Below are 17,034 nucleotides of genomic sequence, written 5' to 3'. Positions count from 1 at the left end.
AAACTCGCAAACAAATAAATAAATAATCAAGCTACTCGACCAGGGGTGCCAAAATTATGATTATTATTATATGAAAATATCATTGAAGGCTTAATATGAGCTTACCTTTTGTTGTTTTTCTCAGCTATAAACTAGATGGAGCTAGTTACTTAAATAAACAGTGCCTCTCCATTGCCTATGTTTCTCTTGGCTGCACTGCATCAAGGAAGCAATTGTGGATGTTTGCTTCATTTTGCTGCATCAGATCTCAGCCTCGATGTTCAGCCATGCCAATTTAGTTTTCATTGTGCACCATATCAGTAATGGCATTATTTATTGTATCAATTACATGTTAAATTCACCTCACAGGACCCAATAATGTCAGTTGATAAGGATGATATATTTAAATCTGTTGAGCTTTTGTCTTATTTTTTAATATTGCTCTGGGCAGGCATCAAATATAATGCCAAAGTGCGAATGTGCCGAAGACTTTTGACCTTTTCTTTTGTAATAGTTATCTCACGTTTGCCACAGTTTTTTTTCTTTTATCTGCTGTAGAGGTGTGTATAGGAGCAAAACAATTATTTCTCACTGATACTTTTGGGCTGTTTTTCCATCTTTGATGTGTATACCTAGGAGAGTAACAAGCAAATGTGAGTGAATGAGTTATAGCACATGTAAGCTGCGGTTAAGACATGGGTCTTAACTTCTGACGTGCTGTATAAATCACTGCTCTCCTGGAGATGAGTCTTCATACGAGACGACTCTTTTCTGTCAGATGATGTGAAGGCTGGTGTGTGGAGACCCGTGTCCTAAGAGAGTGTGAGTAGTTCATGTGTAAATAAATCATTCGAGACACACGAAGCACGATGAACAGGTCGGAGAAACAGCAAGGTGCTTTAAGTAGAGGAAATAGGAGGGGGAGAAAACATGTATAGTGAAGAAATAGGTGATATATAACAAAAGGGCTCAATACTGGAGAGCAAGGAACATGAAGTTAGAATATGTAAGGATATATAGTAGTGTGAACAGGGAAAATACAGGAAGTGTAGGATGAAGAAAGAGCATTGCGGGAAAAATCAATAAGTCCAGTGGAGAGGCTGAAAAAGTCAACGTGCAATGGTAGACATTCACAAACACACACTACAACCAGTCTTGTGGTGCTAATATGCATTTGTCTGTACAAGCATAATTGTAAATAACATATTTACACATTGATTCGGAGTCTCTTCAAGTGCCCACTTCACAGCGCAGATCTAATATACCTCTCCGTGTGCTTCGAATTGAGTGGACGTAAACAAAGAGATTTAAAGGGATTGAATAGGTAGTAGCTGATTGGCTGCGAATGGATTGCCAAATGATGGCAAGTAAAGCATTGCAAGATTCCCTCTTTAAAATGCACCTGGCTTTGGTTTTCCACCAAATTACCAACACCTGCTCCAAAATGCCTCTTCACGGAGTGCAACAATGTGCAAGACCAGATTTGCACTAGGGCACGAAAATAGAGTTCATGTTATTTGATAGCATTGGTGACTAGGGTCGTGCCACCTTTGGGCAAAGCACAAAAATATTTTGCTTCCCTTCTCACAAAATATTTTGTACAGGCTACGTAATATAACCCTGTTCATTTATTTTAATGTCATATTATATGAAATATTTAGCTTTCAATTGATGCATTCTGTATCCGCTTGATTTCTCTTAGATTGTTATACATCTTAGATCTAAAGACCTTCATGTAGGTGTCAAAGTGGCGGCCCGCGGGCCAATTTAGGCCCGCCGCATCATTTTGTGTGGCCCAAGAAAGTAAATGATAAGTGTCAACTTTCTATTTTATGATGAAATTCAAATGAAGATTGCAGATAATTTCCTGTCTTTCCTCATTTTAAATCAATAATTGCAAACAACTTGTACTAATTTGAATGTCCAAAAATGATTTATCGATTAGAACGAGCAAGAAAGCTGTCAATCTATTATTCGATTAATTTTGGCAGCCTAGTTGAAACTACCACGTGGCTCACGACAAAAAAATAGTTTGACACCCCTGGTCTAGGTGTAATGAGCAGGTGTCCAAATAAAATGTCTCCAATATTGTCCTTGAACACCCACACACTACATTTAAATGAACTCCGAAGGATGATGCCAGCGAACTAATGGGGAACAAGTTCTTTTCTCTGTCAACATTATGAGAAAGGACAGATGAAACAAAGAGCCTCTTAGAGTAGCAAATGTGCACATTCCTACTTACAGCTGCTTTCCTTAACAACTTCCTCCTTGTCACTGCATCTACGAGGTCATGTTCACACACAAGCAAAGGGCTGTAGGACATTTTCTACTTTTTGTAAAACGTCCCCAAAAGAGCTCCCTTTTCTCCAGTTATATGGAGACCGGTCATATTTTAGCACCCCTCCAGGCTAGTGGCTTTTGTAGCAATTGTAAAGCCGACTCAGTCCGTCATTGTCTAAATCCAACTACTGAATTCTGTTTTTCCATTTGGCCGCAAGCGCCTCTCAAGGGTTGACGGGGGTCCGAATGAGAGAAGGTCACCCATGATCTCTTCATCGTTCTTCATGGAGTCATCCAATCGCTCCTCTTATCCTCCCAGTCCTTCGATGCGATGCCTGCTTTGTCTCTCTGCTGTCAGGTTTTAGGGTTAATTGAGGTCTCAACAGCAGGAGGGCAGTTATGACATGCATGTGTATGTGTTCCCAGTTAAGGATATGGTGTCAGATTTCACCACGAGTTCCACACTTTGGACCCTTAACTGATTAAATGGCCAACTGTCCATCCAGAGGATATTCTATGGGCACTCAACATTATTTTTTTTCAATTCTCTTTTTTAGTTAGCTAGAAAGGTATTATTTATGCACTACAACAAATAATACATGGTTGTTCCTCTAGCTATATCGGTGATTTATAGTGACAGGCAGAACAAATGAGTTAGATATGACCTGTGTACATCTGTCTCTGTTTTGTAGTACAGATGCTGATTGAAGTGGAGGTTACATGCTGGGTAGCTTTGCATCAAAGACTGACATTCGCCTTCCAGGATATCCCATTTAATGCACATGCACAAACCTTTTAAAGGTCTGCATTACAGAAAGTCTTACATACAAAGACACACACACACACACACACACACAAGTACACAACACTAGTATGCCCTCACTCAACTTTATGCATTTATATGTCGGAGTGATATAGGTCGATTTTAACTGCACATATAAAAAAAAACACATTTGGCGTAAAACTTAAATATACTAGAAAGCAAATTAAAAATTACATTTAATGCAAGCATTTATTCCAAAAAGTTAAAACTTGCAATTAATATTCGCAGCTTTGAGGCTGGATTTTAATGATTAAAAATCTTAACGCATGGGAAGAGACGTGTCAATAGCTTTTTTTTCAGAATGTCACCAAAGATGATTCAAAATGATGGATTGCTCGTAATAACAAGATGAGAAGAAATATTAGCTAAATGTCAGCCATAAAACAGCCGGTCTCTCGAGAGGAAATTAATTCTAAGACTAAAGTTTTATGCAGGCATAATATCGCCAGTACGTTTGATCAAAACACACACAATGATAACCTTGAAGCACCAAAGGGGAAGTCTTTAGCCTTTCAAAGGATTTTAACATTTTGTGTAATTCTCCTTTACAACTATAGTAAGAAACGTCAAACATAAATACGACACCTTTGATAACACCAATTTAGTTTTTTTTCATAAAATTTAATGCGGGCGCAATTACTGTCATCAACCTACACATGTGCATGGACTTTTCCCAGTCTTAACTTTGACCAACTAAGAAAAAAAAGAGTGGAGGGAAAAAAAGTGAGGACTATGAAGGGAGATGCAAAAAATAACAAAAGAAATGAGAACAAGATGAAAAGAAACGTATTGGTTTACATCTCTACTAAACCCAGATGACAACTTAAATTCAGAAAACACCTCATTTATGCATTAAATCATCTTGTATCCACCTATTCCATATCAAGCATTGAATACTCAATACTTTTGGAGTGATGTCAGACCACCATAAAAAATATCTGCTTATTAGTGTGAATGACTACTGAGCTTGTCGTTCTTTATTTCTAAACAAACTTAGACCAGGTTTCTCTATAAAAACAATAGATTGCAGGGTGAAGTAAGGAAATCCCCTTCTAGCTAGCCACTCCATTCTCACTCCACATCCCATAATATCTTCTTCTAGTGCAGAAACCATCATTAGGTCAACACACAACCGTCACACAACAACTCATTGCAGAGGTGCGAAGATGGACTTGACTCAGCGTGAACTGGACGATGGAAAATGAAGTTCCCGCTGTGACTATATGATGTGACCTCTATGAAACACGATGCGCCCATGCACAGCTGGAGAGGTCACCTAAATGAAAGGCTAATATTTTTATTCTCGGAGTAGCTACTGCAGCATGAAAGAAGGATGGACTGTGAAAGTGTCACTTGAGACCATCCCTGGGATAAAAGAAAAGAGGAAAATAAAGGATGCTGAGAGATTACCAAAAAAAAAGGGCTAAGCATGAAGAGGTAGATAAGCTAAAAAGATAAAATGGGAAGTAAACAGAGCCGCTCTCACCTTTCTTTTTCACGACAATGCAGACAACTATCAGAAAGGGGTTTCTTTTGGCGTGTGGGTAGCAAAGGAAAAAAATGAGTGTGTACAGCCATCTTTGCGAGGACAATAAGACTGCAAATGGATGGAAAAGTTCAAGTCTTTTGACAGGTGTAGTCAGAAATATCATTTTAAATTTCATTATTAGAAATGTAAATGCAATCTAATACATATGACTCTATAAGGCTTTTTTTAAATGACCATAATATCTATAGAGGTCTTAAATGTTAACTTTTGTAAAGCTGTACACTGTGGTAATCACTGTCTTTGACAGGATTAAAGGTCAATCATCCAATCTTACTGCATCAATATGCATTTGCATCCATTTATTATAGTATTTGTCTATTAATCAGGAGCGGTGACATAGCTAAGTGACTAATCACATGACACATGTAGGCAAACAATCCCATGAAATTCACACCAATGAACATTTGAGACTCATCAGTATACTTGACAAGGATATTTTTGCGATGTGAGAGGAAGTTCGAGCAACACTAAACCACTGCACTGCTGTAATATTTTGACCTTTGACCGGCTTTGTACATACCAAATGTCAGGGTTCTTGACCTTGACCTCCATCGTTCCCGTGTCTTCCTAAGATTGCAGCTTGGCACCAGACAAGTGAAGCCAAGACAGGTCCAGGCAATTACTGTCAGACACCTATTTAAAGGGACAGATGGCACTTAGTAAAACTGGCCTTCATGATCGCCCAAATCCAGAACTTATTTGAAAAGTCAAATCAATAGAAATAAAATAAAAAAACTCATTTCTCATTTCCTGACCCGCCTTATCTTTACTATATTCACGTGGGATGCTGGAGCCAATCCCAGCTGACTTTGGGTCAGAGTCAGGGGACATCCTGAATTGCTAGCCAGCCAATCACAGGGCACAAGGAGACAAACAACCATTCACGCTCACACTTATACCTATGGGCATTTTAGAGTGTCCAATCAGACTGCTATGCATGTCTTTGGATGGAATGTGGGAGTACCCGGAGAAAACCGACTCGGGGGAAAACTCCGCACAGGTGGACTGACCTGGATTTGAACCCAGTTCCCCCAATGAGAGGTCGACACGCTAACCATTGAGCTGCGATCAAAACTTCTTACCTAATTTAAGTTTACATGCGACTTACAGTCCATGTGCCAAATACCATCAAAAAGTTATTTCCTCTCTCCTCTTGGGGTAATTGAAAATAAATATGGTTTTAGTTTGGTTAACAATTTAGATCCCATACATACTGTACTTTCTAAGACACAACATACAGGAAGACATCAGACATCAATGATGGATTAACCAAGTAAAGCTCTTAAAATGTTTGCGTGTCTCCTTACATGTCTTTTGTATGTGTGTGTGTGTGTGTGTGTGTGTGTTGGGGGGGGGGGGGGGGGTTCATTGGCTGCGATCCTGGTCATATGTCGAGAACTCGACAAATTTCCAAACAAACAATCTGGAAACAATTTAGATAGTGAGGTAGACCAAGAATAAAATTCACCCCAAAGCAGGCTAAACACGTCAAAATGAAGCATAAGACGGTCCCGTAGCAAAGTAAGTCCACGTCATTCAAGGTGAATGGAAAAGACACACAAACATGTGCAACGTCGTTTGTGATGAATGAAAACAGACAAGAGTTTAATGTCCATGACATGTTATTCCCAAATCACAGGAAATGATTATTTCCAGATCAGGGCAAGTGTGCAGAGCGATATCAGTCAGATGCTGAGGAGACTTATTGGCCTTTGGGTATGCAGACTTCCACATGTGGACCCTGAGTCACACAACTGGCAAACTTATAACAATATAGGCATGGAAAGATATGATATTGGTAACCTATGACACCTGTGTTTGTTCACGTTGAGAAAGCAACTTGAACATTATTTCTTTCTTTAGATGTTGCCGCCCATCTGGGCAGCGATGTCATGTTGCGAAGGTTTAAAATCAAATCCGTAGAGGTTCTACAAGCAGGGAACTCCTTACATTTAACCTTTAGCTGTTTTGAGTTTGCATTTTTTCTTTAATGTTAGCCGGATGTCAGTTTCTTCCCGCAGGATGCAGTAAAAAGTTGAATAGACCCAGATCCGGAATCTACTTTGACATCATAAAAAGCCACAGTAGATCCAATGCTGTTCTTGTGGTCGTTTTTATCTGAACTTGAAGTATGGTCTTTGGCATCTACACTCACGGGATGCCTAATTAGATATAACAATCAAACAAAATCGGTCTATCTGTGAGGAGGTTTCAGGTACAAAGCAGGGGACACCCTTAATTGGTGGAAGCCAATCGCATTAGAGTGTTTAACCCATCTACCATGCATGTTTTTGGAATGTGGAAGGAAACCGGAGTACCCGAGGAAAATCCACACAAGCCCATGGAGAACATGCAATCTCCACAAAGTAAGGACCAACCTGGGGTTGAACCCAGAACCCCAGGAATGTGTGGGTGACATGCTAACCACTCATCTGGCAGATTGCCCTATAAAAAGGCTTTATAAGGATATTACAAACCCCCTGAAATAAGTCTTTTTTTTTAAATAAAAAAAAAAACAACCAAAAAAGTAGATACAAGGATAGTTGAATGGTTGACCAAATTGGGAAAAGCCATGAAAATATTTGGATCTAACACATCAGAGTAGTCCTAAACCAACAAAAAATATCTCTTCAACAATATCTTTGTTCTTGACAAGTGTATCAGTTAGTGTCCAATTTGGTCTTATCTAAGATCCTCATTATGCTCCTACACTCTGAACAAACTATGGCTTCAATACAACAAACAATAGTTCCTTGTTGTTGTGTTAGTGGCTCATTCTCTCTTGGCCCAGCGTATCGTGGACCCTAAAAGTTTTTGCTCACGCTAATAAAGTTTAACAGGCCTCTTTTCAAGCTCACGGGAATCGTGAACACACGGGACAAAAAGGCTGCTTTCCATTAATGTCAACGTTCTATGACCTAATTGCATCCCATCTAATCAGCACAAGTTCTCTACTGTGTAAAATGAGAGGTGGCTGGACGCCTGAAAGGGACAAGACAAGCAGCACCAATAAGTGAAAGCACTTTCCATCTGTTGCTTTAGAGGAGAGGAATATCACTATTAGGGTATACATGCTTTACTTACTTACTCCTAGACAGTGTGAGGTCTGAAACTGCAAGTGAAACAGTCAAGGAGCACACGCGTGTACACCCCCTGCTGCTGGGGAGCTGCAATTGTCAACCATGGACCACTGGATAATTGCTTTCTGAATTTTTGTTCTCTGAAGACCACCAAAGAACCACCAGCCCCACATTTTACAGTTTAATCAGACCTTAAAATCAGCGAGACAAAGAGCTACACATGTTACCATGACGACCCATTTATCCCAAACTCCCTGGTTGACAGGAGATGTCCAGTTTTGAAAACAATAGTTAGACTTCATTGTTGCTATGGAAAAGACAATGACAACACCATCATGAATATTTTAGGGGTACTCAGTAAACTTATGCAGTCTTTTCATAACCTTGCATTATATTTCAAGCACGTAGTATATGCCTTCATCGTTAATTTTGATTTAAAAGAGGAAAAATATGCAAAGATGACATCAATAGTCATCAGAATCTATTATAAATGCTTGCCTTGCCTGAAACAACAAAGCATAATATAACCAGATTTTATAAACACTATCCAGGTTACAACTGTACATCGTAAAGTCAACGAACACCTCACAAAAAAGACAACCTTTGGATGAGATCCACCAAAAACTCTATAATATTAGTTACACCCTCTATATTGCTAAATGAATACCATTCTTATTTCATCCATCAAAACTGCCCATTATTTCTTTTATACTTTTATGTAGCTCTTATATTGGATTTCATTCGATTAGCTTCTCCATCTGCCTGCAGACTGACTCTTGTAAGAGATGGATGCTGTGACTAAACCAGCACATTAGCGAGATATCTCCAAATATTTCAACAAGCAGCGGATAAAAGTGCAAGTCCACATTTTTGTTCAGTCTCAACAGTTTGTTTCTGGTAAATCTGACCAGGATCATAAAAAAGTCTGCCTTTATAACTCATGTTTTCCCTCAACATAATTCCAAAAATTCCCCCAAAACATTGGCTGAGGGCCAAAAGGAGAGCTAGACAGACGTAATACAACGTTGACTTTTTTTCTCCTCATTTTATTCCGTCACATCTGCAAGTGGAACAAAAGGCATTGGAACCTGCAGGCACGCACACGCGTGCTGAGTGACAACAAGTGGGTGAAAGACGGACAAAAGGGAAAGTATCTTTGCGCGCAAACAAAGGCGGAATGATCAGGAGTAGGTTGGCGCAGATCAAACAGTAGTGTTGAAGTAGGAGGATGGAGGACTCAGATGGAGACATCAAACACGTCTAATGTGAACCACACAGTTGTCTGACATCGCTCGAAAACACACACCCGCACATACACACACACACACACATTTTGAAACTCCACAAACAAAGAAGGGGCATGTGCATTCACATACCACATCCACATCGAATCACATGCTCGCGCACACAAAAAGGTCATGTATGTCCCGCATGTCTGCACTTTTGGCAAGGTGACAAACAAAGAGGCACAAATACATAGAATATATTCATTCATATATATATAGGAGATGTGTATATATATACATATATATGTAGGATATATATATATATATATATATATATATATATATATATATATATATATATATATATATATATATATATATATATATATATATATATATATATATATATATATATATATATATATATATATATATATATATATATATATATATATATATATATATATATATATATATATATATATATATATATATATATATATATATATATATATATATATATATATATATATATATATATATATATATATATATATATATATATATATATATATATATATATATATATATATAGGAGATGTATATATATGCATATATATACATATAGATAAAAATCTTTAAGAAAATAATGAATGAAATATAAAATATAAAATATAAAATAATGATGAAACAAAATAGCTAAATTTTAAATGTGAAAAAGATGGAAGAGCAGTGACTAATCACAGTCAAAACTTTGTATAGTTATCGTAAAAAGAAATGTACATCATGGAAATAATTCAGTGGAAATATTACTTTCATTGAAAATCCACAAAAAATAACGAGACCAGAATTTCCCTCAATTCATGTTGGCGAGACTCGACGGTTCTGAAATAATGTTCTTTAATTGGTGTCAGTTCCTAAAAAGATTTCGGTTAATCCCTTTAACCATGGAATCGCCCGTTATATTTGTGTTACCAAATGTTAAGTACCACACATTTATACCTTGGCTTTGAAGAATAGGGACTTTCCCAGCCAGGGACTAACCCAAGAAAAGTAAAATATTAGCAGAGAGTGTTGGTCCACCAAAGAAGATGTATTAATTTTGCAGCCGAGCCAGAAAGATTGATAAACAGCATTTATTCTCTACCCTACCGTACATCCTTCTTAGCTCTATCATGCTGTCCCTCCTTTTTGCATTTCTATTCATTAAAGCTAAGAGCCTATTGAACATTGGCCTAATTAATTTGCTCAACAACCCAGAGGCGTGGTGCATGATTTTGTATGCGCGCAGGCATTCATGCATGATTAATAGCGCAATCAAGATGTTTGTTCGCGTTCACATTGGTGAGTTCCGCATTAGCGTGGCCCTCTGCCTATCCTATATAAGCATATGCATGTGTTTTATATGAACGTATTGTGAGGCAGACATTGTCGCCAGGCCATTTCCACTAAAAAGGTCAATGGCACCAAGAGGCAACAAAAGGAACATTGATCAAGACTGGAATTTGGATTTTAATGCAGCGCCGCAAATCTATTCCTCCAATACGGCTTGATTAATAATCCACTGAGCTTCACGGAGATTAAATTCAACCAATTAATGCGGCAGTGCGAGATTTTACCCTTGACGGCCCTCCCTCAGCACAGGAGGGCACAGCATTGACACAAACACTGCAATGGTGTGGTGTGGTGTGCAAAATGTACGCATATATGTTCTTAAGGAAGGGTTGTTAGTGCTTGTTAAGACTGCATGAAGAGAACAAGTAGCAAAACTTTGAGGAGTTTGTATATCAGCCAATGAGAATATTTTTTGTGATAACATTTGTAGAATTCTTCAGAATTTGGAGAGATGAAATGCATGCATAAAGATGCGTTCACACTGGAGGGTACGATGCTTATTTCTGTTTTTTGGGGTGTGTAGCTTTAAATAAACGAAATGAAAGACAGCCAAAATTCTCATTAAAATACACAATTTTCCTGGCATGTTGCTGGCTATACACACACACACACACACACACACACACACACACACACACACACACACACACACACACAGTCCAGAAATATCGATTTTCATGCTGACCAAAATCCCTTTGCGCATACATATTCGATTTATATCCCCATCTGAAGGAGGCCCAGGTCGGATTTGAAAAACAAATAATCCAAATTAGACTGTTCACCCTGCACTTAATTCTTATTCTACACTAATGCATATATTTCACTCACACACAACAAAAAGATAGCTCTAATTTCATATCGTTTACTACAATTTCTTACACTGTAACCCTTCTGAAACATCCCACATTGTGCATCAACCAGTTCATTAAAAGAAAAATGTTGTCCCTCTAATACTCCAATCACATAAAAAACAATCCTTTTTTCCTTGACCAAAACATTTTACCCATCTAACAATAACTTTAAGCCTCCCGCTATTCTTCACAGGGGAAGAAGACTAGTAAAAAGGCCATTGGATTCTGGACAAATTCCATTTCTTTCTTCTGGACTGTCCCTGAGCAAGGCACCCAAACCCCACCTGGGCAGTAAAGCACACACAAAGTGCACCTTTTTCATATCTGACATCACTCTGCAGAGGAACAAAGCACTTTTACACAAAGAGTGTCCTTTGCAGAACAAAGCCCTAAATATTAAGACAATTTAACCAGGCTCACATGGCAAACAAACAAACAATAAGGCATTGCTTCATTTTTTCTCTCCCAGGACGAAAGCAGTATCTCCGCTTGTATTTTTTTTTCATTCAAAGGAGCAAACACACCTCCACGGGCTTGTTTTACAAGGATTACTCTGGCGATTACACGGTGTGTAGGCCTACCGTGTTTTTACTGCTTATTCCCACATTCCAGTCTCTTTGTCCCACTTCTTTACACTCACACTCGCTTTTCTGCTCTTTTTGTCATTCCTGCACTCTCTTGCACAGCACATTTATATCTGCATGGAGAACAGGCAATGGCAGCTCTCTCTGCTGTATTAACATTTCAATCAGGCTTGTAGTTGGGGCAAGGAAAATAAACTCAAGTGGGGCTCATGCTTTTTGCTCCCCTAAACTGTGTGCAACTCCAACTGTTCCCAATGTGAATGGCAGCCAGAGTGCTTTTGTAACATGGAGGGTATAACTTTTCTTTGTCTCACCAAACATCCTGGGATTAGATATGTGGGCGGCTTAGTGAACTCGTGGGAATGGTGTGCGTGCGTAAGTCGGGACATCATTTAAACAGCACGTTTTTTTGGAAAAGAGCTAAACTAAAATGGATGTGTTATATTTCCTAACACAAAAGCTCACCATAATCAACGCTCTCGGGGACAGTGCTCATTACAGTTGGATAGCTATTCAATGATCTTTAACCCAATGAGTTAAATGAGTGCCCTGTAATGGTTAAAAAAAATCATTCATTCATTTGTAGGGCTTATCCTTCCTCATAAAGGATCGTGGGGGATGCTGGAGCCTATCCCAGCTGACTTCGGGCACGAGGCGGGGGACAACCTGAATTGGTTGTCAGCCAATCACAGGGCTGAAGGTGAAAGGCAAGCACTCATGCTCACACTCATACCTAGGGGCAATTTACTTTAGTTTAGAGTGTTCAACCAACCTATCATACATGTTTTTTTTAGAGATGTGGGAGGAAACCAGCTGGAGAAAACAGTGGAAGTTCAGCAAAAGTCAGTCAATTCCTACTCAAACAATTCGAAAGAGAAAACATAAACAGTACACAAACTTTGATGCATTTAAAACAATCTTTTCCAAAACTAATGATATTTAATCAGGTTGCAAATTGTGAATAGCATAAATGTAACTGGATAATTTAAGGTGAACGAAGAGAGAGATAGAAAGAGCAAGAGAGAGAAATAACAGAAAAGAGTAAGACATATGAAAGTAATAGAACTTCTATAAAAGTTCCCACAAATCAAAGCCTGTGCATGTTCAAATAAATATAGATATGTTTAGAGATGACTTCGAACTGCCCAAGACTTGTCACATTAATCACGCCCTTTTGCACACACCCACACACCCACACAAACACACACACACTCAGACAGACACACACATCATTCCATTCCAGCCTTAGCATCAACAAACGGTGACGTGTGTTAGGAGCGACAGAAATATGCCAGCAATGAAACAATATTATGAGAACCACCGCTACTGCCAAGTACACTTTGTCTGTGATATGCTTGTATGTTGTGTGTACACAGTCATGCATGCCCACTTTCCCATACAAGACAAACCCAAAAAAAACATGCACATGAGCTGAAGATTGATTCCAAATAGCCCTGGTACACTCTGACCTGAGCGACATTAAGACGCTCTGGGGAATTACCTACTTAAACAAAATGAAATAGCTAAGTGCTACTTTTTTTCTACCCAACAGTTTGTCTTCTGATAAGGTGTTATGGACATTAAGGTGCAAATTATATGGCTAAAAAGAAACTTTATTTGACTACACTCACTTTGCTTTTAGTGTCATTGCAACGGCTGCTATTCACTCTTGGATTTATAAAATGAAATTTCCCTGTGGTTTTTAGGACTGTTGGCACCTTTTTACTCCTCGTTTTGTTACAAATGGGTGGAAAAATATAAAGAATGTGTAAAAAAAAAAAAGGCACGTGTGTGGACATTATTTGAACTACTCAAGGGTGTTGTTACATATTATTAGTGAGCTATCATCTGCTAGTACTTAACATCACACACACAAGGACAGCTGCCTGACAATAAAGTCAGGAAATGACGAATATTCGCAGAACAAGTGAATAACTTCTTTATTCAGGTAATGTTAAAAAATGCAATATAATTTCAAGTGAGTAGGAATTCCTATTAAAAGTCTCACAAGTGATTTCCCAGCTTGGGTATTGTGCATATAAAAGCAATTGTGCCTGTTCACATTAAACTATGGAAAACCAAAAATAAAATGCATTTAAATTGAGCTATTTTGGCCTGTTGGACTTTGGATTAAAAAGTCAGATGCCAACACACATCAAAATCTGGTTTTACTACCGTATTTTGTACTTCTACATACAAACGGACTAGTAATAGAAAAACAGAAGAGCAGATGAGAAGGCAAATGATGTTTATCCACATGTTTTGTGTGAAGAATATCGCTGTAGTACTACACGGTTCCATCACGGTGTAAAAGCCAAAAGATGTTAATGAGAGAAGAAGACAAGGATCTGTGTCATGTCTACTGCGGACCACTCTGCTATGTTTACATAAAGATTTTATTACAAACCAGCAGAGGGTGGAAACAAAAACTCTTTATCGCATTAATAATATCCAGATCCATAGAGGAGAGGCGGAAAAAAAGAAGAGCCAGGTGAGGAATTCTTAAGTCAAGCCGCTAAACAACCAAAAGGTCCTTTTGAGGGCAAAAAAAAAAAAAAAAAAAATCAACCATTCTGGCGTTTAACTGCAAGAAACATTCATCAACAGCTGTTGTGAGTAAATATGTGAATTGAATATTTAGTGTATGAGATAGTAGAGAGATTAATGGCATTTTTTTGTAAACTTATAAGATCTTGGTAGGTGTTCTCAATGGAATCTAAACAATGTTCCGCCTCCAACAAACTTCGTATTTCTACAGCTATCAATTACGCCTCCTTCACGCCTCTTTCACGCTTTCTCACCGTGTATTCCTTCTGCCCTCTCTGCCTCAAAGTCAGACGTCAAGTCTTACACGCTGCTTTTAAAGCTTGGGAGAAAAGCGAGAAAAATGCAGCTAGCGGGGACCGCCTGATGGTTGCGCTTCAGGAATGTACACGCACATGACCTCACAAAAGGCCATATTGATGCTCACAGTAACCAACGTCTTGCCAGTAGCAAGGTGAAGTACATTTGTTCACCGTCGCTACCCTGGACAACACACAAACACAGAAAATAGGGACTTCCAAAACCTTTCAATGCTTTCCGTCTACGTCAAAGCACTTTGCCTAGTGACCCTTGTGAGGATAAGCAGTAAGGAAAATGAATGAATGGATGGATTAAATGCTTAATAGAGTGACATAAAGCAAGGACTTAGTGACAATAACAAGGGTAAAAGTTTGGTCACAGATAACAATTTTCTTCTGTTCTTTTGTTGTTTTTCTATCCAGACTGAGGTCACCAAATTGATGTTCTTGCCAAGCACACCTGCCTTCAATTAATGTTCTGGAGGTCTTCCACTGTCTTAAAGCAGTTGATTAGGAGTCTAATTTACTTGCCCTCTCTTTTAAATGACATACACATGTGCTTTGTGACCCTAGAATTGACCTTAAGACTCATGGTTGTCTTACTTTACTCTCTCAACCACTTTGTTACATACAGTTTAATTTGCAGTGATGTGGAACTGAACCGATTCCTTTCATTCACTCATCCATTTTTTTTCATTCCGCTTTGACTCACAAGGGTCGCGTGGGTGCTGGAGCCAATCTCGACCAAACCACAGACAGTAGGCGGGGGACAACCTGAATTGGTCACTAGCCAATTGCAAGGCACGATGTGACAATCATTCCTGGGGGCAGTTTAAGAAGTGATTACTTTCTCTATGAATATATTGCATTAAATGATTATAAGAGCTCTTATGGTGATATAAATCGCATTATTAAATGTGTAAATTTCCTACCACTATGTTTGGGCTCACGGGAAAGCCAGAGTGTATTTCAACTAAATCGCAACCATTCACATTTAAATTCACGCCTATTTAACCCAACACGTCCTTTAACAGTGGGGTTGAGCCCGAATATCTGGAGGACACAAGCACAAGAAGCCTAATGCATGCTTCAAATAGAAAGGCTGTAATCCATATTCAAAGCCTCAGCAATATGGCAGCACTGTAAACCAACATGGTCACTATGCCTAAATTGTCTAATTTCAATTCAAAATATATAACGTACTTTAACTTGAATGTGTAAAACCTCATAAAACAAACAGTTGGTAAAAAAAAATCAACGTTGACGACAACTGGCACAAACGTCTGCGGCTAAATGATGACGTTTCAAAGTGACACAGAAAAACACCACCGTGAGGTATTTTCCCTCCACACAAATTCTGTCAACTGAGCTCACAGAAAGACAAAGAAAGCGATGTGGAAAAGAAAAAAAAGAGGAGAAAGTTGGGGATCAGGTCAACTCTATATAACCTTGTCATGAGGCATTACCATTGCAGTCCCCCCTCCACTGTAGGCCTTGCTGCCGATTGCCACAAAAACACAATGAACACATCTGCTGAGAACGCATAACTCGTTCAACCTTGGGCATCGCATGTCAAACATGGCCCGACTTTCAACACTCGTGTACTTCTACAAAGCTGAAGAGAAACACACCTTGTTTGTGTCAAGTTCCAACACTCGCACGCAGCCCTTTTTCCTGGCATCTTAAATTCCTTTGCCTTACCACTACTGATGGACATCTGATGATGGATATAAAACTGTGGGAACACGTCCTTATGAGAAATTACAAGGGAATTTTACCAAAGGATATGCAGTATATCATATCCATCACTTGACAGATTTTCCAGCAATAGGAGTAGTACTGCAGCGCAAAAAAGTAATTTTCTCATGTACTACTGAACCCAGTCCACATTATGAAGCACACACACAAAAAACTCAATGGCTAAGAAGAGTGGTGAAACAAAATCTGATGTAAAAACGTATTGTAGTTTACTACAGTCCTCCCTCTACTTATGAATTCTTCTACATGGTAAATATTCAGGTTACGGTAAGCCTAGTGTGTACACATGCGTCTGTTTACTCAGCTGCCACTCACAATTCCACCCAATTGAAAAATTACTATACATTTCTTATTCATTTTAATGACTGAATAAATTATTATCTTCGGTCTTTTTTTGCGCACATACATTTGCATATATATTTTAATCAAATGTAGATGGTAAATGAATTTAAAAAGATACGAAACCACTTCTGGAGTGAATTAATTTAGTAAGTTGTCAGACCATCTTAAACGTGGTTGTTAATGCAAAAGATTATTATAACTCTTTGAATTTAATATAATTTAATTTAGAATTCTCACCTTATCCAGTTTGAACAGGTTCGGACATCAATGTTTTTGTGAAGTTCTCCAAGTTCCACTCTCATTTTTTTCAGGTTTTCTGCA

The 17,034-nt window shown here is 38.5% G+C and overlaps 1 long non-coding RNA gene across 1 annotated transcript; it reads right to left on the bottom strand.

Annotated features, from left to right (window-relative positions):
• Positions 1-17,034, bottom strand: LOC144198470 (uncharacterized). Its single transcript, XR_013326718.1, has 4 exons — positions 16,951-17,034; positions 5,155-5,267; positions 687-791; positions 1-611 (listed from the first exon to the last, which is right to left on the bottom strand). It is a non-coding gene; the product is annotated as an uncharacterized LOC144198470 (long non-coding RNA).

Source organism: Stigmatopora nigra, chromosome 6 (genome assembly GCF_051989575.1).
Source record: "Stigmatopora nigra isolate UIUO_SnigA chromosome 6, RoL_Snig_1.1, whole genome shotgun sequence".
NCBI lineage: Eukaryota > Metazoa > Chordata > Actinopteri > Syngnathiformes > Syngnathidae > Stigmatopora > Stigmatopora nigra.
This window is presented reverse-complemented; position numbering and strand designations above follow the sequence as displayed.